Source organism: Ailuropoda melanoleuca, chromosome 11, assembly GCF_002007445.2.
Source record: "Ailuropoda melanoleuca isolate Jingjing chromosome 11, ASM200744v2, whole genome shotgun sequence".
Classification (NCBI taxonomy): domain Eukaryota; kingdom Metazoa; phylum Chordata; class Mammalia; order Carnivora; family Ursidae; genus Ailuropoda; species Ailuropoda melanoleuca.
This window is the reverse complement of record NC_048228.1, coordinates 8,525,860-8,537,110: the sequence shown is the minus strand read 5'-3', so window position 1 is coordinate 8,537,110 and position 11,251 is coordinate 8,525,860.

Here is an 11,251-nt window from a genome sequence, read left to right as displayed (position 1 = left end):
CTGGAGACCACCCCCTGCAGCCCTCCCCCAGAGCCCTCACCCCTGTACCAGTCTCACGGTGTCCGGACAAGTTCAGCACCAGGTTAGCCAGGCTAATTGAATTTTTATGGCCTCCCTGGGCCTCCTACGTATCCCATCAGGCTGGCAAAGGTGCTTACACAACCGTTTCTTGTGATTTGTGGCCATGGGATCGCCCAGGGCTGAGGAGAGGTTGGTGGGCCCGTGATAATTCCCAGCATCTCTCCCTCCAGCCCTCTCGGTTCCTGCAACTCTCCCCCACCTCACCACCCCCCTACCAGGTTCATCTTCAGCCAACTCCCAGTGAGGCCCCGGGAATGGGCGGGGAGGGTAGGTGGGACAGGGAGGCTGAGCCCCCCTCCCCCGCCCCCCCCCAGGCTGACCCACTCTAAGGGGGTGGGGGGCCAGAGGGGAGAACAGCTCCTCCCACCCTGCCTGGTCCCCACCGTCCTTTATCCTGCTCTCCCTTCATCCCAGCCTGGAGTGTGCCAGTCCCTGCGAGGCCCGGGCCCTGTCCCCACCCCTGCCCTCAGCTCTGCTCTTCCTGGAACCATGGACTGAGAGAAAGAGGCTGTCCTATCACCTCCCACCTCAGGAGCTGCCTACGCATCCTGGGAGAGCCTCAGGAGCTGTGTGGGACCCAGGGACGGCTTGGTGTGACAACTCCAGACTCCTCACACAGCCTTCCATCCCTAAGACTACGGCTTGGCGTGACAACTCCAGACTCCTCACACAGCCTTCGGTCCCTAAGACTACACGCCGTGCAGCCCCAGCCGGCTTGCCTGGCTGCCTCACTCACCAGCTGCGAGAGGATTCTGCCCCCTCAGCCTCACCTCCAGCCTTTCCATAATGACGGCTCCGGAGGCCCAGCTCGGGCAGCCTTCGGAGGCAGCGGGGCAGGAGGAGGGGCCCACTCTAAAGGCCTGTCAGTCAAGTATTGTTCTGCTCCCAGGAACCCCCTCAAACCCTGCTTCCAGGCCTGAGGCAGATGCGGGCTACTCTCCAGGCTGGCGTTGGCCAGACTTTGCTCTCCGTGTGGCTGAGAAAGGCTTTGAGGCTGTGTGGGATGCTGTCCCCCGCCCGGCCCAGCCCTGCTGTCTCGCAGGGACAATAGCCCTGGAGAAGCCCACAGAGCGCCGTCATTGGAGGGCAGTTTGGAGTACCCCCCCCCCCACCGCTGTGGGAGCCGGTGAGGCGGGTCAACTCCAGAAGTGCAGGAAGAGGCCGGTGAGGCTTGCAGAGGAAGCGGGGTGGGCAGAGCCCCGGGCCTGTGTGGGCAGCCAGCTTGACTCCGGGAGCCGAGGTCTGAGCTAGCTGAGCAGCCCGGGCGGTGTCTCACCGGACAGCCCCTCCTCTGCTGGGCCTGGAGAGGAAGCCCATCCCACACACCCTCAGGCATCACTCTCTCTCTCTCACTGAAGTCCTGTTGCCCAGACTCTTGCAAAGGCTGTGGGTCTGTTTAATGTACCCCAACTAACTTCAGGGCCATCTTTGTTCCCGCTCTCCCTTTGCACCCCACAAATCATGCATAAGCCAGCCTGGGGCAAGCAAGGGGGGGATTGCAGTGTGCAGCACTGACGCACTGGGGAGCCGCTCCTCTCCCCAGACCCTGTCAGCACCATCCTGCCCCGGACCAGCCCGTACTGAGGACAGATTCCTCTGATCATGACCCTCGCTCGCCCGCTTAAAACTGTCCTTGGCTCCCTGTTGCCTTCCCATTTAACCAGGGACTCCTTACCTTGGCACTCAAGACCTTCTATAATGTGGCCCCGACCTGACTTTGCAGCCCCAACTTCTACTTCCTCCCCACAGCCAACAGAGACTATTCCCTGGGCCCCCAACACACCCCAGCGTTCCTGTCTCTGTTTTCACTTGGGCTGTTCTCTCTGCCTGAAACCGCCTCTTCTCTCCACCCTCATCTCTCTCTGTCCAAATCCTCCCCATCCTCCGGGGTCCATCCCAAACGTCTTCTCTTCCAGGAAGCCTCATCAGTCCCTCAGTTCTAAGGGCTCCCCACCCGTGCTCCCACACGGCTTTGTCCAGCCCCTGAAGACCTCCCGTGCCGTCTTGGAGTGAGGGCTGGGGATCCTAGCACCACTTCGCCCTGATGACGGCATGGAGCCCCCTCTCGAAGCCCGCAGAATTTGTACGAGGATCTTGGCACAGCCCCGCAGCCAAGATGCCAGCCTGGCAAAGTGCCACTCAGGAAACGTGGGCTGCTACAGAAGTCGTGCCAGGGATCCACAGCGACGCAGGGCTCCACTCCATTTCTGTCACTCTGGAAGCCGGCTGGAGGCGGCATCACAAAGCGCCAAGCAGCCAGGCAGAAAGGGGCAGCAGGTGTCCACCGCCCCCAGCCCCATCAGCCCTGGACGTTTTTGCCTGTGGCTTGCTCACAAAGTCTGCTTTTCTGGGCCTGGGTCTGAATCCCCACCCCCCAGCAGCCTGGATGAGAGTTGTCAAGGGTCATCAGGACCATCCACAGCCCGGGGAGACGGCCCTCTCATAACGGAAATCTAAGTGACTCATTAAAAGCAAAACAAAACAAAAGCAAACATAGTAATCATCGGAGCCACTCCCCCACCCACCCCGGGGCAGCTGTGGGGCCCAGGCTCTCACATGCTGATTTCGCCCACTTTTTACTGAGTCCTTTCAGCTGCCCTGTGCAGTGTGCCATTTTACATTTTTACGAGGAAGCNAACGAGGAAGCTGAGACTGGGCGGGGGGTGGGGGGGTGGTAAAGCCACACATCCTAGATGATGAGACTCACACAGCACACGCGGGACAGTCCTTGCTGGGCACGCCACTGTCCGTGCACTGAGCTTCATCAGGGGTCCCCTGCCTCCTGCTCATAATCTGTCATTGCTGTGAGTGCAGTCAGGGCCCGAGAGGGGGACCAGACACTGGCAGCTGGGGACAGAGGGGAAAGAGCTGACCTCAGGTCCTCAAGCTGTCCCTACACATTGGGGACAGTTGACCTGGGAACTGTCCCCATCCAAAGGCGGTGTGTGCAAATGAAGGAGTTAATTGAGCCTGGAGTCCGCTTTGATCCGTGAGCCCCTCCCCCACCAACGGCCTGGCATGCAGGGGGGCCAGGAGACTAGGGGGACGCCTGCCCACCTGCCTGGCAGACAACTGTGGAGCTGGGCTGCCACTGGGCATCCCAGGACAGCTGTAGGGCTCACATTTCTGCCTTGCTGATCAGCTCACTGGCCTCATGGTGGGTTGGGGGATGGTGGGTTGGGGGATGGTGGGTNATCTGGGCCAGGAATATCAGTGACGCTCTGATGGAGCTGAGGATTACGGAGCTCAGTCCAGGCTGAGAGCCAGACACCCACCCACAGGGAGAACTTGGCCCGTGCACCGCTCTCCCTGACTCTGGGTCTCGTCCTCACGTGGGAAACGACACATCGGAGCCACCACATTTGGTAGGAGATGTTGCAGGGGTCCTTTCGATGTTCAATTCTAACGTCACTTTTGAAAAATCTATTTTTAACTGTTCTGAGAGCTGTAGCAAAAGCAACAGACACTCTCAGCTGCGTTCTCTGCTCCCATTTGGACACGAGCACTGTGCCATCACAACTCGGGTTCTCCTGGGTCACTGAAGAGTGTGCCAGGGACGCAAGGTGAGCAGTTTCAGAGAAGAACGGTGGCCATTTGAACCTACTTATGCACCCACTCCGGGATTTTCTGGACACGACCAACCAAAGCCAGTTAGGGGCCAGCTTCCTGGGGACAAGGGCAAACCACATCTGCATGCCTTCATATCCCTGAGGACGAGTTCTTTCTCCTCGCTGATTCACTTTAAGGCAGGATTATAAATCGGGGGGCACAGGGGTGGTCACCTGGCACAGCTACGCAGGAGGCTGACCGCTCAGGAGACCTTGACGTTGTGTCTGTACAAGACAGAAAATTTTCATTCCAGGAGGAGATTTGTGGTGGGGGTGGTGGGGTGCTCTGTTCGTAGAACACTGCCTTTCTCGGTTTGATGTGTTGGGCTTATGAATCAAATTCATGGGAAATGATTTGCGCTGTTAAAAAAAAGTTGGGGTGAGAGGCGCCTGGGTGGCTCAGTCGTTAAGCGTCTGCCTTCGGCTCAGGGCGTGATCCCAGGGTCCTGGGATCGAGCCCTGCATCAGGCTCCTCCGCTGGGAGCCTGCTTCTTCCTCTCCCACTCCCCCTGCTTGTGTTCCCTCTCTCGCTGGCTGTCTCTCTCTCTGTTAAATGAATAAATAAAATCTTAAAAAAAAAAAAGTTGGGGTGAGGGGAGTGGGAGAAGAAGACCACTGATCACCAGGTCGGGTGGCCTCAGGGCCTTGTCTGCCCCCGGGGAGCCTGGAAATTGTTGACCCACCCGAAGTGACAAGCCTTCTCCATCTGTCTACCTGCCTAACTGACAGTCCCCTGTGGGCAGGGGTGACAGGTAATATCCTCCAGGGTCTGGAGTAAGTCCCCAGGGGCTAGGAGCATCTCCTGAGGGGGCGTGAATTCAGAGGACATAGTGGGGCATGCAAGAGAAAGCACAATCACAGGCTAACGGCCCCATGCCGGGCAGGCCCGCCCTGTCACTTGCTCTTGGAGGAGTCCCGTCCACCTCGCTGTCCATCTCTCTAACGGTGGTGGCTGACCCTCGGGTACCAGGGGAACCCCAACCCCCAGAGCTGCTGGGANCCCTTGTCTGCCCCCGGGGAGCCTGGAAATTGTTGACCCACCCGAAGTGACAAGCCTTCTCCATCTGTCTACCTGCCTAACTGACAGTCCCCTGTGGGCAGGGGTGACAGGTAATATCCTCCAGGGTCTGGAGTAAGTCCCCAGGGGCTAGGAGCATCTCCTGAGGGGGCGTGAATTCAGAGGACATAGTGGGGCATGCAAGAGAAAGCACAATCACAGGCTAACAGCCCCATGCCGGGCAGGCCCACCCTGTCACTTGCTCTTGGAGGAGTCCCGTCCACCTCACTGTCCATCTCTCTAACGGTGGTGGCTGACCCTCGGGTACCAGGGGAACCCCAACCCCCAGAGCTGCTGGGATGCGCACCCTGGGACTAGCATGGCAGTCTCTGGGGTGACTCTGCTCTTCAGAACAGCTGTCTCCGTGTGGGTGCCCCCTTATCACACACCCTGGCCGCCTTCCCTGCCACGTTTCAGGTGCCCAGAACAGCCTCCCATGCTGCCCTTCTGCCTCTGCTCCTGCTTTGCACCAGAACCTTCTCTGCCTCGTGGTCAGAAGATCAAATCCAATTACTGACTCTAAGGCTTAAAACTCTTCAGCAGACATTTTTGTGACCTATCCAGAGGACAAGAGATGAGCTCCTTATGGGGCGCCTGGGTGGCGCAGTCAGTGAAGCGTCTGCCTTTGGCTCAGGTCATGATCCCGGAGCTGTGGGATGGAGCCTCAAGTCAGGCTCCCTCCTCGGAGGGAAGCCTGCTTCTCCCTCTCCCCCTGCCCCTCCCCCTGCTTGTGCACGTGCGCGTGCTCTCTCTCTCTCTCTCTGTCAAATAAAGAAATACAGTCTTTAAAAAGAAATAAAGAGCTCTCACCCACTCCCAGCCCCTCGACACCCCCCACCTGGGAGCCCTGGCAGCGACTGTAGGCCTGGAACCCTGGCTCAGTAATGCTTAGGACAGATTTTGTTCGATGCAAGAATCATCTCTGGTTTTACGTTCCCATATGTCCATGAAGATTTTAGGAATGTCCTAACTTGGAACCCATCTGCCTGACTCCTTCCTCTGCGCCTCGTCCTCACCAGGTTGGCCGCTTCCTGGAAGGGCTAGAAGTGGAGAGTGGAGGGGGCCAATCCCAGGCCCTCCTTCTGCTCTTAGAACAGTGGGGCTACCCAAGCTAGAGCTCTAGATGGGGGTGCCTTAGAGCTCCTGGGAGCCGATTCCTGTCTTCTTTAGAGGGAGCTGACTTCCCCAAGGCTTGAAAACGGGTAACTTTGCTTGTTCAATCAAAACTGTTGTAGCCTAAATGAGAGGAGTGGAGGGACAGGGGCTTCTAATTCATGGGCTGGGCTCTTACCAAGGCATTTGGGACTAGACTTCGTCCCTCTAGCTACCGCACTATCAGACCCCCTCATGAGTCATGATGTCCCTGTCTATGAAATGGCATTCCCAACCTGTCGTGAGTAGGGTTATTTAGGAAACGTGTATTTCTGTGTGCTGTGTATATGGGGAGGAAGCAGGATTCCGGTGTGCATGGAACCCAGGTAAGGTATATGGGGTGGAAGGTGGCAAAGAGGAGCTCACTGGCAGGGTGCTGCCTGGGGTGTGCTCACTAACAGTCTGGGGCCTTCACAGTCTTGGCTAGTCGCTACCCTTCTCCCTGGCCAATAGGAATGGGCCTCAGAAGAGCCAGAGCCCTACCTACCCTTCCATAGGCCTTTGAGCCAACCTGGCCTCACACAGAGGACGCTGCGTCTTGACACGTGGAGCACGAGGGGCTGAGCACCGGGTGCTTCTCTGCAATGGAGGCTGCAGGGGAGAGTGACACCAGGTGGTCACCACTTGCTGAGCCCCTCTGGGTGCAGGACCTGGATGTCACGTCAGCCTGCTCCAGTCTGACGCAGGAGACCTGGTCTCTGCTCCAGAAATTGCCAGTCTGAGCGGGGACACTAGCCCTGGCCCTAGGGAGCTCCCAGTGTTTTAGAAGAGATCCAGGTCTTGCCTTGGAAGACTAGGATCTAGGGAGGACTCCTAGACAGATAAGAGAGACACCGCTCCTGCCCACAGGGAGCTCCCAGACCTGGCCCCAAGAAAGCCTGCAGTCTAAAGGGGCAGATCCATTTGCTGCACTTAGGGATTTCCTAATTTGATAGGAGAGACCCAGATCTGGCATGGAAATTCCCAGAACATGGGGAAAACTTATCCTTTGCTGGAGGGAGATTCTCATCTTCGGGCAAAGACACAGTCCCCTGTTCTCCAGGTGTCCCCACTCTGACCAGGTGGAGAGGCCGCAGATCTAATGAAAGATCAAGGCACAGACCTAACTAGCACTGATTCAAACCACAGGTGGTGGCACAAATCCATGAAGTGGAGCCATGGGAGGGCCCCATGGAGCTGAGCGGGAAGAGCTGTGTGACCTTGGGCAAGTTAATGAACCTCTCTGAGCCCCAGTTGCTTCTCCTGTAAAATGCCAGGCGTTGTGAGGAGGAGGAGAAGTAAAGGTCTATAAAGTCAGCAGTCCCAGTAAGGGTGAAATAAGCAATAGCCCTCGTTATTATTGGGAAGGGAGAGAGAGAGAGTGGGTGGCAAGAGGAGGTGGGGAGAGGGGTTGGTCCTGGAAGCATTTGTGCATCTGTGTCTGTGTGTGTAGGGGGACAAGCGCAGGTGGTCTTGTCCTCAGTCCTCACTGGGGTGATCGATGGTTTCCGTGGGGTGGGGCAGGACAGGCCCCGGCCTGCCTGGAGAGCCTGCCTGGAGAGCACCATTGTCTGGGTAAATGAGGTTTGGCTTCCCCACAGGGGCGGCCCCATCTGTTTACATAGTTTCCAACCATAGCCTTGGGAATTCGCAACTCCCCAAGGCCTCACACCTCAAAAAACCTACATAGGGGTGTTGAGTTGGGGGGCCCCTGAGAGCCCCCCTCCCAGAGGCTCTGAGCTTTGTGCTTCTCTCTCCCAGTGTCCCAGGCCCACCTCCAGAGCCAGAGATCTGCCCCCTATATTATAGGTAGCCACCCCTCCTCCCTCCCCAAGCAATCCTCTGGCCCCCCTCTTCCTCAAACTTCATTATCTTGGTACCCAGACAATTTAACACCTCGTTGCTGCTTGGTCAGCCCCGCCACTTAATCATCAAGTGACAAAATGCTTGCTGTTGGCTCTGGCAGAGGCCAGTGTGGGGTGGAAAGACACCTGGTGTCAGGCAGGCCTGGGGATGAATCCTGGCTCCCGCACTTCATAGCTGGGTGACCCTGGGCAAGTCAATTAACCTCTCTGGGCTTCAGTCCTACATCTGAAAGAGGAATGTGTTGTTTGAGTATCATTTATTGGCCTGTTTACTAACTGGGGCCCAGAGCTTTGCGCACATTGTCTAATTCAGCCCTTTGAAGTGGGTAAAAAGAACTTCACATCGGGTCAAAGCTTTGAGGGACTTGCCCAAGGTCACATGGTAGAGGAAGTGGTAGAGCTGGGACTTGAACTCGTGGTTATCTGACTCCAAAGGCAGGGTCTTTGAGCACTCCTCATGCTACTACCTTCAGCGACCCTCACCAGTAGGGGTGCTGTGACTTTCAAGGACGGCTCATGTGGGGGGCTGTAACCTAGAGCCTGGCACAGAGAGAGCCTCGAAAAACTTGTAGTTTCTACAATGACTTCATCACAACTGCTCTGGATTCTAGCAGGGCTCTTATCCCTTGTACCCCCACACCCATCCAGTGACGTGTACAACACAGTTAATGCCAGACCATGGCGTTGTGGTTCAGAGAGCTGCCGAAGCTGGGACCCGGGGGTGGAGAGGGGCAGGGCCTCTAGTGGCAAAGGTTCAGAAACCACCCTCCCATGTCCTTCCTGGGGAGGGCCTGTGCTCTGGTGGTCAAACGGCCCCCTCAAGAGGAAGGGCTGGCAGAAGACAGGCAGAGGGGCTGGGGCAGCAAGAGAGGCAGGTGTCACCTGGAAGGGCCAGAATAGGGATGGTCGTAGGCCACCTGCCCTTGGGAACATTCCCAGGACCCCTCTCTGGAGGGAGCTCCTGTTCTCCCCAGACTGTAGAATCAGGGAGGCCAGGATGCAAATCCCTGCTCCCCCACACTCCTGGCTGAGACCAGTGAAGGAACTCCCTCCAGGTCACAGAGCTAGGAAGCCATCAGCAGGGATTCAAACCCATTCTGCAGGGCTTGGGCAATTGCTACCCTGTCTATAACCAGGCACAGGAATCACCCTCCTCTTCCAGAAGGATGAAGAGACTCTGGTACCACGGGGATTTTCCAGGTGGCTTGCTCCCCCTCCAACCTTCCCAGCTATGGTCCTTTGCTCCAGGGCCAACCCTGGATAACCTGTGGCTTGCAATTTTCAGTTCACTCCTAACCCCTTGACCAAGGGTTCCATTGGATAGAACACGTGTGCACAGAGCACCTACTGTGTGTACTGGGACCACAAATGAACAGGGCCCAGCCCTGCCCAGGGAAGGGCAGACCGAGAGAGACAGGGAGGCAAGGGGGAGCTGGACGGCTTCCCACAAGAGGGGGAGAGGGGAGAGCTGACCTTGGCCCACAAGGACGGCAGGCTTTGACTGAACACAGGGCAGGGGAGATGTTTCAGATGGAGGGAAGAGCCCTGGCTAAAGCTCAGAGGAAGGCCGCGTGGAGATGCTCAGCCCTCAGTGGTGGCTGAAACCCAAGATGCAAATGAGAGTATTGTGGGAGGCAGGTAGAGTTGCTAATTGAGTGGTAACAGGGAGCCATTTGAAGGATTTAGGGCTGGGGAGAGGGGGTGGATTGAGTGGTGAGAAGGAAGGCAGAGAAGGTGGGTGTGAGGCAAGGAGGCTCTGAGCAGATTTCTGAGGGGTTGCTGGGGTGGGGGTGGGGGAGGCCGCTGAGCCAGCTTTACTGAGGAAGGCTATGGCCAGAGGAGGCAGAGACGGCAGGAGGGCCCTGGGTTGCCCAAGCTGGGCCTGTCTGCCAGGCAGGATCATGGGCAGGAGGCTGGATGGGGGTGAGCCTCTTTTCCTGGTCCTACCCTTGCCTCTCTAAAGAGAAAGGCTCAGGTTGCCAGCCCTGGCTGGGGCTGAAAACCAGAACTTAGCCAGGGGAGCCTAGAACTTGCCAGCTGGGAGAAGGTTTCCCTCTGCTGAAGGGACCCTTATGAAGCCACTTGGCCCCCCCCTCACTGCTGGATTCCTGGGAGGGGGGTGTCACCTGTTATGAGGACAGAGATGCTATGATGGTCAGAGGCTCTGGGCAATTACACAGCAGGGCCAAGATACAGCAAGACAATGCCCTCAGAGGAAAGGAAATGGCTTGTGAGCTTGTGCCATTGAAAAAGAAATCGGGGCAAGACAGAGGTTCAGAATTGGGAATACGTCACATGGATGCCTCATGATGAATGACCAGCTGTTGGTAACATTGACACAGCGACACTCACCTCATTTTGGAAGCAGAGACCCTTTTCACCCTGATTTTTAAGCTGCTTTTAGGACAAGCTGAGAGGAGGAGTGAGAAGAGAGGAAAGTTCCTATGAGAGCGGGAACCCTGTAATGGGCAGGGGGCTGCAACTGTGACCCCCATGCGGGAGGGGGCCACTGTGCCGTTTCTCTGCAGTGTCTCTAAGCTTGAATTGGGGATCCATTTCCCCCTTGCTGTGGCCCCCCCATCCCCACCCCAGCCAGGGACTGAAGCCTCTCCCATGGCCCCCAAGCGTGTTTTGTGCCGGCATCCAATCTGTTTTTTTTTCACTGTTCCAACACATGTCCCTGTAGATAGGTGCTATTATCCCCGTTTTATGAAGGGGACACTGAGGCTCAGAGACATGCATTCCTTTGTCCAAGATCACTCCCAAGGCCTCTGTCTGCCGGATCCCAGAGGGATGGTGCTAAATCCGCACCGGGACACTTCTGGTGTGCCATAGGCGGGGAGGAGGGCAGCGTGGAGGAGAGCACCCGGCAGGAGACCAGATGGAGGCGAAGGCCGAGGGAACACCCAGTGGAGGAAAGCAAGAAGACTTGGCGGGAAACCCAAGAGCCCCCACGTCTCAAACCTCGGCTCCTGGCTCCCGGAGGCGGCTGAGACGCGGGTGCGCGAATGGAGAAAAGCCAATGGGGAGGAAGAGGGCCTGAGCCGGGGCGGTCGCGGTTGCAAGGGCGCGGACCTGGCCCGGGCGCGGGGCCACCGGCAGTGCCGGCAGGGGCGCACCCAGAACCTCCTCCCCCCGAAATACTTTCGCTTCCCGGGGCAGCCTCGAAAGGGGCAGGAGGACACGCCTGCCAGCTCTGTCCGGGGCTCAGGGAGTCTTCGAAGCTTCTTCGAGCGGTGGCGGATTCCCCAGTCCACTCCCCCGCCTTGGAGACCACCCAGAGACTCAGAGACAGAGAGACAAAGAGAGACTCGGTCCCAGAGGGAGAAGGCGAGGAGGAGAGGGGGGGTTAGCAAGGGCGCACGCGAGGCAAAGTGTCAAAGCGTAGAAAAGTGAGCGTCCAGCGGAAGGTAGGCAGACGCGGGGACCGGGAGCAGAGCCTGGAGCCGAGCGGAGACGCGGCGAGGAGCGGAGGCGGCGGGCACTCGGACCGACGGCTCCGAGGGCGG